We start from the raw sequence: 8361 nt of genomic DNA, 5'->3' as shown, positions 1-8361 counted from the left end.
CATACGAAAGCCCCTTTCCACAGAAACAGCTGCCTCCAGCCTGAAGAAGTTGCCACAGGACATAGAAGGAGGCTCCTTGCCCAAGCCTGGGAGACCCAACCAGAGTGGACAGGGAAGCGGCCCGGGCCACGGTGCCAGACTCAGCAAATAAACACAGCACTCCCAGGTAACTCTGAATTTCAGATAACCAACGAATATCTTTGCATGGTACTATATTTTCACTCAAAAGTAACTCGTTTATCTGAAATTCAAAGTTGACTGTGCATGCGGTACCGTATTGCATCTGACAACGCTGCACCCGGAGCCCTCAGGTTTGTGGAAGGGGCGCCCCCTGTTCCGCAGGTGCAGCAGCGCTCTCCACCCAGGAGGAGGAGGGGGAGGGGGAGGAGGAACTCGGCACTGATTGGAGACCCTGGTGCGTCCCAATCAACTCACAGGGCCCAACGGTCGGAACCGCCTCTGTGGTGGGCGCGCAGCCTACGCACGCGCGTACGCTCAATCCGGGAGTCGCCTCAGGCCACTGACTGGAGACGCGGTCGAGTCCTAAGCAACTGACAAGGCCCAACGGTCAAAACCGCCTCTGTCCTGCGCCCTCACCCAATGCACCGGCCTACTCTCTATCTCATTCCGGGCGTCGCCTCCGGTTGCCAGGCAACGAGGGCGCGCGCAGCAAAGAGAAGGCGGTACTGATGGATGAGGAAATCCAGGTTCCGACCGACGGCGTGACTTGCTGAAGATCTCACAGCTAACAAGAGGTAGAATCAAGACTGGAACTTGGGGGGCCGGGCGCGGTGGCTCATGCCTGTAGTCCTAGCTACTCGAGAGGCTGAGGCAGGAGAATCGCCTGAACCCGGGAGGCGGAGGTTGCAGTGAGCAGAGATCGCGCCACTGCACTCCAGCCCGGGCGACAGAGCGAGACTCCATCTAAAAACAATAACAAAACAACAACAACAGCAACAACACAAAATCGCGCCACTGCACTCCAGCCAGGATGGTGAGACCTTGTCCCAAAACAAACAGCAGTAACAAAACAAACCCAAAAACCAAACCAAATAAAAAAACCCTGAAAGTTGAACTTGGTCCCCAGGATGGAAACAGACTACCTGAAGAGGTGCTTTGGAAATTGCCCGCCCAGGCACTGGCACTTGACTTGCAGGGAGTATATTCTTCCACGTACAATTACATATGTGCATTCATATGATTAAGTACAGTAGTAGTAGATTATTACATGTTGAAGAGCACTAACACACCACGTACATAATAGAACTGTATTTAATATTTATTTTTGGTAGTGATATGGCACATGAAAATAATTTGTTTTCTCATGTAGAAAACGCAGTGAATGGCTTAAATAGAATTTCAGCTTTGGGAGCTCACGAGTGAGAGGCTTCTTCCTTGATTACCCTGGGAAGGAAGAAATCTTCATTTTTGGTTTGCAAGACCATGAAAACAAGACAGTAAGTACAACAAATGAAATACTTTACACTCAAGGAAACATGTTTTATAAAACAGAGAAGATATAGAAAAGAACTATAAGTAACATATTCAAGGAGACATTAAACGATATTTTATTAATTTTTTTTTTTTTTTTTTTTTTTTTTGAGACGGAGTCTCACTCTGTCGCCCAGGCTGGTGCACAGTGGCCGGATCTCAGCTCACTGCAAACTCCACCTCCCGGGTTTACGCCATTCTCCTGCCTCAGCCTCCCGAGTAACTGGGACTACAGGCGCCCGCCACCTCGCCCGGCTAGTTTTTTGTATTTTTTTAGTAGAGACGGGGTTTCACCGTGTTAGCCAGGATGGTCTCGATCTCCTGACCTCGTGATCCCCCCGTCTCGGCCTCCCAAAGTGCTGGGATTACAGGCTTGAGCCACCGCGCCCGGCCTATTTTATTAATTTTAAAAGCCATAGATTATAAAAATAAAAATTTGCCCTATGAAAATAGAAAGAAAACCTTTAAGATAATAAGTGAAGAACAGAATGGATAATGCCAGAAAAATTGTTGACCTGAGAGACCTAAGTAATTCTCCTAAAATACAGTAAAATGGGAATAATGACAAAGAGTATAAAACAGAAATGGAGGATACACATACAGAAATTTCAATATGCATCCAAGTTATAGAAATATTAAATGGAGTAGAGGACAATCAATAAAAATTATTAACTACAACAGATGAGACATTTTCAGGATTTAGCTAAAACATAAATCCTCATCTAAATTTCAGAGTGGAAAAACACATAATTCTCAAAGGAAATGCAATTATACTGACTTCCAATTTCTCATCACCAACACTAGGAAGAAGAAATTTAAAAGAAAAATCTTTGTCACTTTGGGTAAGCAGGGAGTTCTTGGACATAAGACCAACACCAAAGGATAAACTGATAAGGTAGATATTATGAAAATTAAAAACTTTACTTCTTCAGAAGACCCTTAAAAGATTGAAAGGCAAGCCATAGTCTGGAAGAAAATAATTGCACATCATATATTTGATAATGTTTGTGTCTAGAATACATAAAGAACTCTCATAACTCAAAAAGAGTAAATAATAGGCAAAAAGATTTTAAGAGACACTTCCCCAAGGAAGATACTCAGAAAATAAGCACCTGTTTAAAAACTAAAAAAAAAAAAAAAAAAAGAAAATAAGCACCTGAAATTAACATCACTAGTCATTAGAGAAATGCAAATTAAAACCACAACCAAATACCAATACTCAATGATTAGAATAGCTAAAATAAAAAGACTTTACAATACCACATACTGGCAAGGAGGAGGAGTACCTAAAAATTTCTTATTGTTTAAATGCAAAATGGTACCATGGGGGTTGGAGCCTACGAGTCTAATGAGGTTTTACTTTAATAAAAGTGTTTAATTTTCATTTATTTAATGTGAGATAAAGTTTTACAATCCTTATTTTTCAGGAATTAAGTATGATATACTTGCTTAAGACTTCGAGGGTTCTCGTTCTGGCTAACCTAAATTCCTAATCCAATGCTAAAAATATTCGTGCAAGGGGGAAAGGAAAGGTTGATAATATCCTAAGTGGAGATAGAAAGGCTATTTTTTTTTTTTTTTTTTTTTTTTTGAGACGGAGTCTTGCTCTGTCACCCAGGCTGGAGTGCAGTGGCCGGATCTCAGCTCACTGCAAGCTCCTCCTCTCGGGTTCACGCCATTCTCCTGCCTCAGCCTCCCAAGTAGCTGGGACTACAGGCACCCGCCACTTCGCCCGGCTAGTTTTTTGTATTTTTTAGTAGAGACGGGGTTTCACCGTATTAGCCAGGATGGTCTCGATCTCCTGACCTCATGATCCGCCTGTCTCGGCCTCCCAAAGTGCTGGGATTACAGGCTTGAGCCACCGCGCCCGGCAGAAAGGCTATTTTATTTGTATTCTTGACCTGGCATTTTGTTTTTATGTTGTTGGTGGTTGGCAATATTTTAAGTGATGTGGAGTAAATCAGTCATACATAAAAATATAAACTAAGTAATGCTATGATAGCTACAGATGTTGGTGTAATAAACTATTGTTCTTTGACATTAATAATAATTCATTTAGGTAAAAATCCGGTGAGTGATGGTAGACTTCCTAAGGAAAATAAGATAACTGAAATTGTGGTTGCTTACAGTGATAATTTGTTTCATGTGTGTGATGATGATAATGCTGTGGTACATATATTTAGTAATAACTGCCTTCTACTGGGAGAACAGCTTAAATTTCTCATTTGCTTTATACCCTGCTGCTCATTTGAAATTTTCCTTGGTTCACAGATATTTTAAGTAGCAAACACAGCTCTGAGTGCAGAAAATGAAAGAGTTATTGCCTTGAATTATACTTTTGATGGTGTGAAGAGTAGCTTTTTTCCCCCATCATACTTGTGACCTCTGTGGTTCCTGTGATTTTTTTTTCCTTTCTATGAACTAGAAATACATGATCAGAACAATCTATGGCTGGGCACGCCTGTAATCCCAGCACTCTGGGAGGCTGAGGTGGATGGATCACCTGAGGTCAGGAGTTCGACACCAGCCTGGCCAACATGGCAAAACCCTGTCTCTGCTAAAAATACAAAAAGATTAGCCAGGTCTGGTGGTGTGCGCCTGTACTCCCAGCCACTTAGGAGGCTGAGGGAAGAGAATTGCTTGAACCTGGGAGGCGGAGGTTGCAGTGAGCCGAGATCACGCCATTGCACTCCGACCTGGATGACAAGAGTGAAACTCCATCTCAAAAGAAAAAAAAAAAAAAGAACAATTTATTATTGAAATACTGAGTCAGCACCTCCAGCCCTCCCTACCAAGATGGCTTTGTGGCAGGCCAGGTCTCACTAATACAGGCCTCCATAACAACTGTTTCACAGTGGTTAACGATTAAAAGCCAGTGCTCTTATACAAAGGTTGGAATGTAACAAAAGCCCAGCAAGAGTTTTGCCTAGGCCTTTCCTGAACTTTAAAGCATGATTAAACACGTTTATTGGAAGTCTGAAGGAACTCCCCAAACCTCTGTGATTTAGCAGGAGACAAGATAAGGGTAAGTACCCCAGCACCTAGACTCATTTCGACTAAGCAAATTTACTAAGGCTCCAGAGGAAGGTCGTCAGGACTCAGACCTTAGTTACAGATTAAAATAAGTGAATCACTGGCCGGGCGCGGTGGCTCACGCCTGTAATCCCAGCACTTTGGGAGGCCGAGGCGGGCGGATCACAAAGTCAGGAGATCGAGACCACGGTGAAACCCCGTCTCTACTAAAAATACAAAAAATTAGCCGGGCACGGTGGCGGGCGCCTGTAGTCCCAGCTACTTAGGAGGCTGAGGCAGGAGAATGGCATGAACCCGGGAGGCGGAGTTTGCAGTGAGCCGAGATCGCGCCACTGCACTCCAGCCTGGGCGACAGAGCGAGACTCTGTCTCAAAAAAAAAAAAAAAAAAAAAAAAAAAAAAAAAAAAAAGAAGTGAATCACTTATGTCTTTAGATGAATGCACACTTACACATAGACATACAGCTTAGAAGGTATATGAGCTCTGGAAAACTTTGTAATTTTGAGTTGGTCTGGTGATAATTTCCGGGCCTTTTCCCTGTAACCGGTTACAGAGATAAAAACTCTCTTCCTCCCCAGTAAGTCAGCATCTTGTTATTGGGCCATGAGAAATAGCAGCCCGACCCTCAGTTTGGTCCAGGTACTCAGCTTGGTCTCTGTTGTGCCTGGATCACAGTTCAAATTCTTCTTGTATCACCTTTTGTTCTCTCATCATTCCCCAGCTCTGCTTCCTTTCAAAGTTATTAATTCCTAATAAATGTTTTGCCACCGCCACTTTGTTTTAGCATCTGCTTCTGAAAAATCCAATCTGCAACACTCCTCTTCAGATGGGTTGAAGCCCAAGGAACAAGCCATGCTCCCAGGGAGCAGGGTTCTCCCTCTAGCCCTGGGGTCACAGTTACTTTACAATTCACTATGCTTCATCCAAATAAACTCTCATTAACACAGAGAAATGGCAATCTTGCATCAACTATCTCTGTAAGGATTCCACAGAGCCTGAAGCCTTACATTTTCTACCAAGGCCATGTAAGGATTTTAGCTGCTGCTCAACTTCAGAAAGGGAAATGCCTTGAAAGTAAAATTGAAGGCGGGGGTAGGATCCATTCAGATACTAAAATATTTCTCACATTCTAGGTTACTTAAAACTATTTTTCTGGTTTCTTCAGTAGAATTTTTAGTACTCTTTAAAGTTATTTTTGAAGTTTGAATGCATATAAAAAACCATACAATTATATTGTTTTCTTCTACACCTTTCATAGATTGAACACACTCGTAATTGTCATCCAGGTCAAGAAAAAAACATTACTGACATCCCCAATCCCATTTGTACATTCTTTCAGTTACCATCCTCCATCACATAACCAATAGGTAAACATCTAACAATATAGTTTCCAGTGTCCTTTGGAACTCCATATAAATAGAATCATAAAGGGTATAATCCTCTGTTGATTTTTTATTTTATATATTGTTCGTGAGATCCATGTACAATATCATTGGCTATGGTTGTGGTTTCTTCATTCTTGTTACTGTATAGCACTCCATTGTGTGAATAGACTACAGTTTATGTATTCACCTTACTGCTGGTGTTTTCTAGTTTGGCGCTATTATGAATAAAGCTGTTGTGGTTATTTTGTACAGGTATTTTGATGTATTGTGTCTGGAGCTGGTTCCTTCTGGTGGGTTCGTGGTCTCGCTGACTTCAAGAATGAAGCCTCCGACCTTCATGGTGAGTGTTACAGCTCTTAAAGGTGGCATGGACCCAAAGAGTGAGCAGCAGCAAGATTTATTGTGAAGAGCGAAAGAACAAAGTTTCCACAGCGTGGAAGGGGACCTGAGCGGGTTGCCACTGCTGGCTGGGGTGGCCAGCTTTTATTCCTTTATTTGTCCCCACCCATGTCCTGCTGATTGGTCCATTTTACAAACCGCTAGCTCGCTACAGACTGCTGATTGGCACATTTTACAATCCTCTTGTAAGACAGAAAATTTCTCCAAGTCCCTACTCCACCCAGGATGTCCAGCTGGCTTCACCTCTCAGTATTAGTTATACTCCCTCAAGCCTGAGAGATGTATTTGCTCCACATCCTTACCAACACTTGGAATTTTCAGGTATTTTTCATTTTAGCCATTATGGTGGGATGTAGTTGTATCACATTTGAGTTTTCTTTGGTGATTAATTAAATTGAGCAATTTTCAAATGCTCTTTGGTTATTGGAAAATCACTTTTTGTGACGCATCTGTTCAAGTATCTTGCTCATTTCTTTCTAAGTTGTTTTATCTTTTTTTATTACCTGTAGGAATCGTTTATATATTCTGGATATAAGCCCTTCATAGACATCTGAACTGCAAAACTTCTCCCTTTACGAGAGATACCTTTAAAACTTTTTTAGTAGTGCTTTTTAATGAACAGAAATTCTTAATGTAGACTGGGCACGGTGGCTCATTCCTGTAATTCCAGCACTTTGGGAGGCCAAGGTGGGTGGATCACCTGAGGTCAGGAGTTTAAAACTAGCCTTGCCAACATGGTGAAACCCTGTCTCTACTAAAAATACTAAAGTTAGCTGGGCGTAGGGGCAGATGCCTGTAATCCCAGCTACTCGGGAGGCTGAGGCAGGAGAATCACTTGAACCCTGGGAGTGGGGAGCGGAGGTTGCAGTGAGCCAAGATTGTGCCTTTGCACTCCAGCCTGGACTCCATCTCAAAATAAATAAATGAGTAAAAGAAATTCTTAATGTTAATATTGTTGGAACTTGTGTTTATTTCCTGTGGTATATGTATACTAGTTAAGAAAACTACTTACTCCAATGTCATGAAGATGTTCTATGTTTTCTTCTGAAAAGTTTATTGCTTTATCTCTTTATGTACTTTATATTAAAGTATACTACAGTAAAATATACCCTTTTAGTGTATTAGTTCTGCAAATGTTGACAAAGGGATATAGTCATGTAATCACCGCCATAATTAATATACAGAAAAGTTAAATTACAACAAAAAATCTCCCTCTGTCCCTTTGTGATTAACTTCTCCTTTGCCAAACCCTATGCTTTCTATTCCTATAGTTTTGTCTTTTCCAGAATGTCATTCAGTGAATTCATGCAGTATGGAAACTTTTGTGTCTTGCTTCATTCACTTAGCACAATGCATTTGCGATTCATCCCTGTTGTAGCATGTATAGGTAGTTCTTCCTTTTTATTGCTGAACAGTGTTTCATTGTTTGGATGTTCTGCAACTTGTTAATCCATTAACTAGTTGAGAGACATTTGGGTTCTTCTGGTTTGGGTAGTTACATATAAGGTCACTATAAACAATCATGTACAGGTTTTTGTGTAAACATTTCATTTTGGTAATATGTAGGAGTAGGGTCTCTAAGTTATGTGGTACATTTATGTTTACCTTTATAAGAAACCACCAAATTGTTTTCCAAACGTTGGTACCATTTTGCATTTAAACAATAAGAAATTTTAGTTACTCCTCCTTCTTGCCAATGTGTGGTATTGTAAAGTCTTTTTATTTCAGCTATTCTAATCTTTGTGTATTGGTATTTGGTTGTGGTTTTAACTTGCATTTCTCTAATGACTAATGGTGTTAATTTCAGGTGCTTATTTTCCATCTGAATATCTTCCCTGGGGAAGTGTCTGTTCAAACTTTTCTGCCTATTGTTTACTCTTTCAAATTGAGTTATGAGAGTTCTTTATGTATTCTAGATACAAACTTATTATTAAATATATGATGTGCAATTATTTTCTCCCAGCCTATGGCTTGACTTTTCACTCTTGTATAAGCCATATCAGGCTTATACAGTGAATCTTAGGGAACCAATAGATATTGTGTTTTGGACTATT

At 41.1% G+C, this 8361-nt stretch overlaps 1 long non-coding RNA gene across 1 annotated transcript; it reads left to right on the top strand.

Annotated features, from left to right (window-relative positions):
- Positions 1 to 490: 490 nt before the first annotated feature.
- Positions 491 to 7329, top strand: LOC126931402 (uncharacterized). Its single transcript, XR_007717844.1, has 3 exons — positions 491 to 755; positions 1331 to 1457; positions 6161 to 7329. It is a non-coding gene; the product is annotated as an uncharacterized LOC126931402 (long non-coding RNA).
- The last annotated feature ends 1032 nt before the right edge of the window (positions 7330 to 8361 follow it).

This window comes from Macaca thibetana, chromosome 11 (assembly GCF_024542745.1).
Source record: "Macaca thibetana thibetana isolate TM-01 chromosome 11, ASM2454274v1, whole genome shotgun sequence".
Lineage (NCBI taxonomy): Eukaryota > Metazoa > Chordata > Mammalia > Primates > Cercopithecidae > Macaca > Macaca thibetana.
Note: the sequence above shows the minus strand (reverse complement) of the source record. Positions and strands in the feature narration are given on the sequence as shown.